Consider the following 11,613-nt stretch of genomic DNA (forward strand, 5'->3'; position numbering starts at 1 on the left):
GTAGACATCGACGACGACGAGTAGCTGGTGTCCCAGCTACGATCTGGCCCTACATCGGCTCGGTAGTATAGTCAGGCCATGTGCCTGCTAGTTGCCCTGTCTATACCCAGACAGTTTATAACTCTTCCGCTGGCTTGTAATTGTGTGACTGCTATTATGGGTCGAGAGACCCTTAATGTGTAATATTATGTGTGTGGCTCTTCCGAGCCTCTTAAATAAAGCTTGTATGTTTATGGTTATGTTGTGATGCCATCGATGTATCTATACATATCGGTATGCCATGCGTACGTGTGTCTTACTTGATATGTATGCGGTTCGAATACCTAGTCGTGAACTTTAGTAGCACTCCTTAGAAGGAAATGCCCCTTTGTGATCCAACAAGCCTTGGTAGTTCGCTACTTCTCCGGACACATTGGTTGACCGGCATGTGTCCTTCTTAGCTGCTGTGTCTGTCCCATTTGGGGAAATGTCACGCGACGTAATGGAGTCCTTGTAGCTTGCTACGACTCGTCTACGTTCGGTGATGACCGACACCTGCTTTGTTGTGTCATGTATGCCTGTCCTTGTGCGGTACTACCACTTTGGTTTATGACTAGACATGTCGATCCGGGTTCTTTGACATTGGATTGCTAGCGACACTATCGCATACGTGAGTCAAAAGACGCAAACGGTCCCGGCTAAGGTAAGGCTGCAGCCGTGGGGTTAACCGTGCGTGAGACCACAAAGGGATGCGATGTGTTACAGGCTGGATTCCTATGGCTTAGGATCGGTGTCCCGACACCATGCAAGAAATGGGAATGAATGTCAAGCACCTCGGCACCGTCGCTTGGCCGCAAACATTGAGATACATGGTTTAAAGCTCTAGTAAATCCGAAAATTGTTTGAAATTCATGAAACTTGGCATGCTATCATGGAACGACATCAACATATTGTGGTAAAAATTTGTCCCATTTGGGGAAGGTTTGGGTATAAGCCTCTCACAAACAGAGCTTCTCACAACATGTCGGGACCCTGATCCTAAGTCATAAGAACCCAGCCTATAACACATTACATCACTTTGCGGCCTTACTCACGGTAAACTCCACGGCTGCCACCTTACCTTGGCCGGGACCGTTTGCTTCTTTTGGCTCACGTATTGGAATGTGTCACTAGCATTCAAATGACAATAACCCGGGTCGACATGACTAGTTATAAACCCAAGTGGCACATCCGTACAGGGACATGCATACATAACCCAGCAAAGCAGGTGTTGGTCAACATCGTGTGTAGACGAGTCGTAGCAAGCTACATGGACTCCATTACACCATGTGACATTTCCCCGAGGGGACATACACAACAGCAAAGAAGGATACATGCCGGTCAATCAATGTGTCCGGAGCAGTAGCAAGCTACCAAGGCTCGAGGGAAGCACAAAGAGGCATTTCCCTGTAAAGAGTACTACTAAAGGCACATAACTAGGTGTCAAATCCCACAAATACAATGCATTTCAAAGCATTCACACAATATGTGTAGATACAACATGGCATCACAACATAACTCTACAACTCAAGTATTTATTATAGACTCATAAGAGTCTACATAGTGTGATATTACAACCAGGGGTCACAAGACCCAACACTCAAGTCATGCAAGAAAGCAAGCGGAAGCACAACATGTGTGGGTACCAACATCTAGTAAGTAAAAAGGTTGAGAAAGCCTGTCTATCTACAAGTCCCTCCATAGGAACCATACCTCTGTTTGGGATTTCCAAGCTACCCAGTCAACATTGATCTTATCGTTGAAACCACTAGCAAGACCGGAGTCTCCTCTGCAAAAACATAAATTAAGCAACAGTGAGTATAGAGGTACTCAGCAAGGCTTACATCAGAACTAACTACATATGCATCAGTTTCAAACGGGATTGTGGGGTTTAATGCAACAAGCCAACTTTGACTCTATGGCTATTTTGTACTACAACTACGAGTAGTTTAAAATGTGAGAAAGCGCACACGAGTCCACTAGCTAGTCTCCACAACAATACACCACTATGGGTCCACTCCCGTCTCCCTACGAGAGAGCCATCCATAGCACTCACACTTGTATTGAATATTTTATAGTATCCATTCAAGTTGTCTATGACCATATAAGTTTCCAAGTAGTCCATATCCGCGGACGCGGCTATTCGAATAGATTAGATTACCCTGCAGGGGTGTACTTCTTCACACACACACTCCAACCACTTATCACCATATGCACGTCATGCATCTCGGCAACCTTCAAGCGGAAGCACTCGCGTGGGCATCCACCACGACCTAAGTAACCACACAAGAATCTAGTCCAAGTTTATCGCCTATTTGAGACTGAACCCGCAAGGAAGTCCGACTGAAGTTTCCTCTATGGTCCCAAGCGATGTGTACAGTGTTTCCATGCCCACCTCGACGGATGGTACTAAGCTTGGTACACTGGGCCATTATGCCTAGTCTGTCCCAAGCCCACCTATACGGGGTGCCACTCGGTAGACTACTAGCATGTCCTACAAACACCAGAAACAAGTTGCAACTCCTGGACAGAGATCTAGGTGATTAATAAGTCGAGGGAGTCAATTAAGGATCCCAATGTGCGGTAGTAGCTAGTCTTGCATAACATACACATGACTCAGTTCTTAAGGACGATCCCAATGAGACAACCCGCCATGTACTCCTAAATAGCCTCTCATCGGTACCTTTACCAAATCAGATTCAACACTTATCCTCTTTTCACTAGAACACATTCATTAACTCCAGTTTATCACCCAGATGAAACAGGCCGACACAACTCTAAGCATAGCACACATAGCAGGGTAAAGCACATCATGGCACAAGCAACTACCATGTATGCTAGGTTTCAAGGTTTATCTATTTACTGTGACAAGGACATGCCATGCAAAGGAATGGGTTCAGCTACCGAAGCAAAACATTTGAAGCGATGTGTCCTAATGCAATAAATGAGAGCAGGAGTGAGAACATGGGCTTTTATCGGAATGTTCAAGGGGTTTTGCTTGCCTGATAAGACGATGATACGTTAGTGCTCCTCAGAGGGATACTCGACCGTACCCTCTGGAACATTGCCTAACACGAAGCAAGGAAAAAAATCAATACACATCAAATACGAAAGTATGATGCATGAATATGACATGACAATATGATGTGGTTTGGCCTAATGCACCTAGCCACATATTTAAATGAAGTAGGTTTGAACTTTAGGTTCAAATTCCACTCCATATATGAGGTTACATAATGTAATTTGAACAAAATGTCCAAATTGTCCTATTTAGGTTGCTCTATCATGCATGAAATTAGTACCAATGGATTATTTGGATTTTCTAATAATTTTTCATATATAATTTATTTCATTTGGAGTTACTATTGAATTTCTATGATTTTTTACAAGTTTTAGGAAATTTTTGGAATTATTTAAAATCCATAAAATGAGTTATTGTGTCACCCTAACGTCATAGTGATATCAAGTGGTCAAAGGCGTCAGCCCAGGTCAAACCTATGGCTGGGCCCCACATGTCAGTGACTCTGGTTGACTCGTTTAGTTTTAGTTTTAAAACTTACTAATTAAGCGCGTGGGTCCCCATGTCAGTGTCTCATTAGGCTAATTAGGCAGGGGGTTAGTGCGAATGAAAACCACGTCATACGTCGCTGGAGCTTCGCCAACGACGACCAATCCGACGGCGGCTTCGCGCCGGAATCGCGAGAACGGCGATGGTTTGATGTGCGGAGACCACTAGGAGGTAGCCCACGCTGGGCCGCATCCATTCCTGCGGTTTTGGGGGCGTGGGGGTCACTGGAGACGGCGACAACAGCCACGGAGCGGCAGCCGGTGCTCGGGCAAGACGGGGTCGAGGCCAGTGGACGCGGGAGGAAGAGCTGGGGGGCTACGGGCTCCTGCGAGCTCCCTGAGAACGCTGATGGGGTTAGCAGCGGATCTCAGGGGCGCTAGCTACGGCGGCGCCATGGCCGGCAGCAGGAGCTCGGGCTCCATGGTGGAAGGAAGCTAGAGGGGGGAGGCTCGAGAGAGAGAGGTGGAAAAGGAGGGAGAGCTCACGGCGGATCCAGGGAACTAGACGGCTGGCTCGGGGACGACCTGTGGCCGGCGAATCGAAGGCGACTTCCGACGGTGGCCTTCAGTGGCCTCGGGCATGGAGAGAACGAGCGAGAGAGGAGGATCCAGTGAAGGAATAAGGAGGAGAGAGAGGTTAAGGGGGCACATGGCGTCCTTAGCCAGCTCCCGGCGTCGTGCTGGAAGCAGGAGGTGACAAGGCACGAAGATGAGCTAGCCACGGCTCTGCCCGTCCTCCTCGCAGAGGAGGAAGATAACCTCCTCGCCCATGGTTGGCTGGGCCAGCCAAGTGGCGCCAAGTAAGCTTATCTTTCTTCTTTTTGTGTTTTTTGTTTTTTCTATTATTTGCAAAAGTGTTTCTGAGTTAGTAAAAATACTAAAACAGATTATAAAATATGAAACCATTTTCTGGCAACTAACATAAAAATTCCAAAGGCCCTGGCCAAGTTTCATATTTATTGGAGCTATAACCTTATTTCCATAATTTTTATATCTTCAGATCAATTAGTTATTGATTAAATCAATAAACAAAATGGCATGTTAAAATATAAGTCACCTCTGGTTGGTGTTACCACATTTTTTCATAGATGACGAACATTTTTAAAGAGCCCTTCTTGTTCATTGAAAAATATTTTCAGTTGCTCCTATTTGAATTTTATAATGCTAGGGCTTTGATCAACTCCAATTCAGGTTAAGGAAAAGTTAAACATGATGCGAACATAGACATGGATCCTAGTGCATGCTAAAAATAGGGATGTGACAACTCACCCCCACTTAAAAGAATCTCGCCCCGATATTCAGGAGTCATCGGGAAAAGGGCGGGGTACTCAAGTCGAAGACGATCTTCTCGCTCCCACGTAGCTTCATTCTCGGCATGATGAGACCAATGAACCTTGAGAAACTTGATGTTCCTACGCCGGCTGACACGCTCAGCTTGATCAAGAATATGAATAGGGTATTCTCGAAATGAAAGGTTTTCTTGGAGATCAAGCGCTTCGTGGTCCACTTCACGGATAGGATCCGAGAAGCAACGCCTGAGTTTTGAGACGTGGAAAACATCATGAATTCTGGAAAGCTGAGGGGTTAGTTCTAATTGGTAGAAAACTTCTCCTCGTTTAGCAAGAAAGGACCAATGTAACGAGGAGCCAACTTGCCTTTGATACCAAAACAATGGGTACCCTTCAAAGGAGTAACCCGAAGATAAGCATTTTGGTCAACCTCATAAGTTACTTCCTTATGATGGCAATCATACTGGCTCTTCTGATGAGACTGAGCTGTCTTAAGATTCTCACGAATAATGCGAACTTGCTCTTCTGCCTCTTGGATCATATCTAGCCCAAAGAATTGTCTTTCACGTATTTCTCACCAGTTCAAAGGTGTTCGACATCTTCATCCATAAAGAACTTCAAAAGGAGCTTTGCCCAAACTGGATTGGTAGCTATTGTTGTAAGCAAATTCAGCAAATGGAAGGAAGTTCTCCCAATCCATTCCAAACGAGATAACACAAGCTCTGAGCATGTCTTCCAAAATTTTATTGACTCTTTCGACTTGACCACTTGACTGATGGTGAAAAGCAGTGCTAAAAGAAAGATGAGTTCCCATAGCATTCTGGAAACTTTCCCAAAATCGAGAGGTAAACAAACTTCCATGATCTGAACTAATTTCCAATGGAACACCATGCAGGGACACTATTCGAGAGATATACAATTCAGCCAACTGACTAGCACTGATACTCTCTCGGAAACGAAGGAAATGCGCCACTTTGGAAAGACGATCAATAACCACAAAGATAACATTATTTCCTTTCTTGGTCCTGTGAAATCCGGTGATGAAGTGCATTTCAACTTTATCCCATTTGCACTCAGGAATAGCTAAAGGCTGAAGGGTGCGAGCAGACCTTTGATGCTCCGCCTTAACACGACGACAAACGTCGCAGTTAGAGATGAACTCAACGATTTCTCTCTTCATTCTGGTCCACCAGAATCTTTGCCGTAGATCTTGATACATCTTAGTGCTGCCGGGATGGATTGTGAGAGGAGATTCATGAGCCTCTTTGAGAATCCACTCTCAAAGTTGTTGCTTCTTCGGAACTACCAAAAGATTTCCAAAATATATTGCACCTCTATCATCCATGGAGAAACTACCAACAACTCCCTTTGCAATATTTTCGTTGATCCGGGTAATAACCGCATCATACTGTTGGCTAGCTATAATCTGATCCTCCAGGGTAGGTTTTACCACCAAGGTAGAAAGGGATCCGCGTGGAACAATGTGAAGATTAAGCTTGCAGAATTCCTCATGAAGAAGTGGTTGACCTTGTCATAGCATAAGATTGTTGCAATAGGACTTACGACTTAACGCATCAGCCATGACATTGGCCTTGCCTGGGGTGTAATAAATTCCTAAGTTGTAATCCATAATCAGCTCTAACCATCGCCTTTGTCTGAGATTTAGATCAGGCTGAGTGAAGATATATTTCAGACTTTGATGATCGGTGTAAATCTCGCAACGATTACCAAGAAGGTAATGTCGCCATGTCTTCAGTGCATGGACTACAACTGCAAGCTCCAAATCACGTGTTGGATAATTTTCTTCATGTGGATGCAATTGTCGGGATGCATAGGCGATCACCTGTCGATCTTGCATAAGAACACATCCCAGTCCTTGTCTTGAGGCATCACAATAGATGACAAAGTCTTTGGAGAAATCAGGTGGCACAAGAACGGGAGCTGATGTGAGACGTCTTTTCAATTCCTGGAAACTATGCTCACATTGTGGCGTCCACTCGAACTTCTTATCCTTCTTGAGAAGTTCCGTCAGAGGCTTGGCAACTTTGGAAGAATTCTCGACGAAACGGCGGCAATAACTTGCTAAACCAAGGAAACTCCTAACTCGCTTAACTGTTTTAGCTGGAGTCCAGTCAAGGATGGCTTGAACTCTCTTGGGATTGATTGCAATGCCATTTCCAGAAATCACATGGCCCAGATAGGTCACTTATGGTAACCAAAGTTCACACTTGGAAAACTTGGCGTAAAGACGGTGCTCTCTGAGTTTTTCTAGCACAAGTCTGAGATGCTCTACATGCTCTGTTACATTCTTTGAGTAAATCAGTATATCATCAAGGTAAACCACGACAAACTTATCAAGGTACTCCATGAAGATTGAGTTCATCAAACGAGAGAATGTGGCTGGAGCATTGGTTAGACCAAAGGACATGACCGTGTACTCATATTGTCCATAACGGGTAGCAAAAGCTGTCTTGGGAATGTCTCCATTCTTGATTTTGATTTGATGGTAGCCTAACCTCAGGTCCATTTTGGAAAAGACCGAGGATCCAGCAAGTTGATCATACTGGTCGTTGATCCTGGGAAGCGAATACTTATTCTTTACTGTGACCAGATTGACAGGACGGTAATCTACAACCATTCGATCTATTCCATCCTTCTTCCTAACAAAGAGAACGGGACAAGCCCAAGGAGAGGAGCTGGGATGGATGAAACCCTTTTGCAAGGACTCATCAAGTTGATTCTTAAGCTCGGCTAACTCCAAGGATGCCATCTTATAAGGTCTTCTGGAAATTGGAACAGTTCCTGGGATGAGGTCTATCACAAACTCTACATCCCTATCGGGAGGAATGCGTGGCAGTTCTTCTGGAAAGACATCCGGAAAATCTCGGACTACCGCAATATCTTCAAGCTCAGGAAGAGGGTTGGTATTGAGTGAATAGAGCTGACATTCTGCAACTCGTGTTGAAACATTGACTATCTTGCCACACGGGTGTGTAAGCTAAACTGACCTGGTGGAACAATCAATCTTGGCATGGTGAGGTGTCATCCAATCCATACCCAAGATGATGTTAATATCTGAAGTCTTGAGAGATATCAACGAGGCAAGGAATACCAGTCTATCAACAAGGATTTCATTTCCATTGCTTATTCTTGTGGTTTGCCATCTAGACCCTGGAGTCTGAATTTCAAGAGCAGTTGGCATATCACAAAATGACATGTCATGCAACCGGGCATAGTTTTTCGAGATGAAAGAATGTGATGACCTAGTATCGAATATAACTGATGCTGGATGACAATTGACAAGAAGCGTTCCAAGGACGACATCTGGGTCATCATGTGCTTTTTTGGTTGAGACGTGATTCACGCATCCGTATTTACTAATGGCTTCCTTGACATGGGTTGTCTTGACTGATGGCTTGTCATGACCAACAGACTTACCAGATTGAGTGCAGTTTCAAGCAACATGTCCTGGCTCTCCACACTTTTAACAAATCACTTGGGTTGAACGTGGAACCGTATTGACAGGCGGTCCACCATTAGGCTTGGGTGGAGCATACAATGAAGTTGGGCGAGGCGCCACACAAGAGGGCCTCGGGACATATCCAGGTGGAAGTGCTGAGTTAGGAACCCAAATCCGTCGCTTTTGAGATCCAGAACCAGAAGAAGAACCATTGTCACGGTTGTGCTTACGAGACTTTTCATAAGTTGCCTGAGTTGTCTCTGCATTGATGGCCTTGTTCATCAAAACTTGGAATTTAGTGCAATCGTGTAAGTGAAGCTCATGACGCAACTTTGGGTTGAGACCCTTCGTGAACCTAGCCTGCTTCTTGGCATCGGTGGACACTTCTTCCATGGCGTAACGAGCAAGGTTCCCAAACTCTCGAGTGTAAGCATCAACGGTCATTGTGCCCTGGATGAGATTACAGAACTCTTCCATCTTGCAATCAATAAGACCCCGAGGAATGTGGTGCTCCTGAAAAGCCTCACAGAAATCTTTCCAAGAGGTGACTGGTCCAGTTGGACGCATAGCCTCATAGTTTTCCCACCATAAGCTAGAAGGACCTTCCAGATGGTATGCAGCAAAGGTGACCTTGTCAGCTTCGGCTACGCTAGCAGAACGTAGCTTACGTGTAATACTACAGAGCCAGTGATCTGCATCAAGTGGCTCAATGGAGTGATGGTAGGTTGGTGGGCATAGCTTGATGAAGTCAGGGATGGTCACTGGTTCATTATGTTGATGTGCGATGTTCTCCTCAATATGTGTCAACAGGCAGTTGGACTCACGCTTGTTCCTCTCAACGTCTAGCATAAGCTGTGCCAACGAGGGTGAATCAGACATAACTTCATCATATTTGGTTTCAAGTCGCTGGCCCTTCTTGCGACCAATGGTAGCTTGGACACTACGTGACGTCCTGATGATCAGAAACTAGGATTGATTAGGGTGACATTCCAGATAGGTTGAAAGTATGCAAAAGCATTAGATCTTCAAAGAAATCCTAGGGAGAATTGGATAGCATAACGGCTGTACAGGCATGAAATATATGGCAACCTGCATGAAAACTGACAAGATAATAATGAATTTTGATGGCGACATCGATCCAGGAGGACAACAACTTTCCTATAAGTCTCCAGCATAGTAACTCATCATCCTAATAGATAGATGAGAAAGCCTAATTCTTAAACCCCATAGCATAGAGAAGAGGGTAACTGAGAATAAGAATGACACGAGGAAAGGAGTAAAATGAGCCTTACGTTCCCTTCCACAAACCATTTCCTTATATAACTAAAGAGTTACTAGACTCAACATCGACCAGTTTGGCTTGGTTATCCTACAGGCAGTCAAGCTCTGATACCAACGCTGTCAGGACCCCGATCCTAAGTCATAAGAACCCATCCTGTAACACACTACATCACTTTGCGGCCTCACGCACGGTAAACTCCATGGCTTCCACCTTACCTTGGCCGGGACCGTTTGCGTCTTTTGGCTCATGTATGTGAATGTGTCGCTAGCATTCAAATGACAAGAACCCGGGTCGACATGACTAGTTATAAACCCAAGTGGCACATCCCTACAAGGACATGCATACATAACCCAGCAAAGCAGGTGTCGGTCAACATCGTGTGTAGACGAGTCGTAGCAAGCTACATGGACTTCATTACACCGCGTGACATTTCCCCAAGGGGAAATACACAACAGCAAAGAAGGATACATGCCGGTCAATCAATGTGTCTGGAGCAGTAGCAAGCTACCAAGGCTCGACGGAAGCACAAAGAGGCATTTCCCTGTAAAGAGTACTACTAAAGTGTCGGGACCCCGATCCTAAGCCATAGGAATCCAGCGTGTAACACATCGCATCCCTTTTTGGTCTCACGCACGGTTAACTCCACGGCTGCAGCCTTACCTTAGCTGGGACCGTTTGCGTCTTTTGACTCACGTATGCGATAGTGTCGCTAGCAATCCAATGTCAAAGAACCCGGATCGACATGTCTAGTCATAAGCCAAAGTGGCAGTACCGCACAAGGACAGGCGTACATGACCCAACAAAGCAGGTGTCGGTCATCAGCGAATGTAGACGAGTCGTAGCAGGCTACAAGGACTCCATTACATCGCGTGACATTTCCCCAAAGGGGACAGACACAGCAGCTAAGAAGGACACATGCCGGTCAACCAATGTGTCCGGAGCAGTAGCGAACTACCAAGGCTCGTTGGATCACAAAGGGGCATTTCCTTGTAAGGAGTGCTACTAAAGTTCACGACTAGGTAATCGAACCCCATACATATCAAGTACGACACACGTACGCATGGCATACCGATATGTATAGATACATCGATGGCATCACAACATAACCATAAACATACAACCTTTATTTAAGAGGCTCGGAAGAGCCACACACATAATATTACACATTAAGGGTCTCACAACCCATAATAGCAGTCATACAAATACAAGCCAGCGGAAGAGTTATAAACTGTCTGGGTACAGACAGGGCAACTAGAAGGCACATGGCCTGACTATACTACAGAGCCAACGTAGGGCCAGATCGTAGCTGGGACACCAGCTACTCGTCGTCGTCGATGTCTACGAAGAACCCTCCATTAGGGTCATTAGCAACCTCTACAACATTTATTAAGCAAACATGAGTATGAAGGTACTCAACAAGACTTTAGGATGGGGTTTCATGCGGGAAGCCAGCATATGACTCGTGGCTAGACACTTACATTTTTAAATAATTTTGACAACTTGATTTCTCGCACAAGAGTCCACTAACACCACAACAATACACTATCGTGGAATCATTCCGTCGCCGTACGGAAATGCCGTCCACGACACTCATGCTTATCTTGGCAATTTTATGAGTAGCCGTTGAAGTTATCTATGAACAACATATGTCTCGAAGTAGTCCATATCCGCGGACGCGGCTATTCGAATAGATCATAACCCTGCAGGGGTGTACTTCGTCACACACGCTCTCGCCACTTATCGCTATGTGCACGTCATGCACCTCGGCAACCTTCAAGCGGAAGCCCAACGAGGGAGTCAGCCACGACCGTTAACCACACTAGTACCTAGTCCAGGTTTAGCGCCTATCTGAGAGTAACCCGTACGGAAGTCCGGCCGAGGTTTCTGCCACGGCCTCAATCGATGTGCGCAGGGTTCCCAAGCCCACCATCCGGGTGCCACTTGGTACACCGTGCCACTGCCTACCGCATCACGGCCCACCTCTCAGGTCAGCACCA

This window comes from Hordeum vulgare, chromosome 4H, assembly GCF_904849725.1.
Source record: "Hordeum vulgare subsp. vulgare chromosome 4H, MorexV3_pseudomolecules_assembly, whole genome shotgun sequence".
NCBI lineage: Eukaryota > Viridiplantae > Streptophyta > Magnoliopsida > Poales > Poaceae > Hordeum > Hordeum vulgare.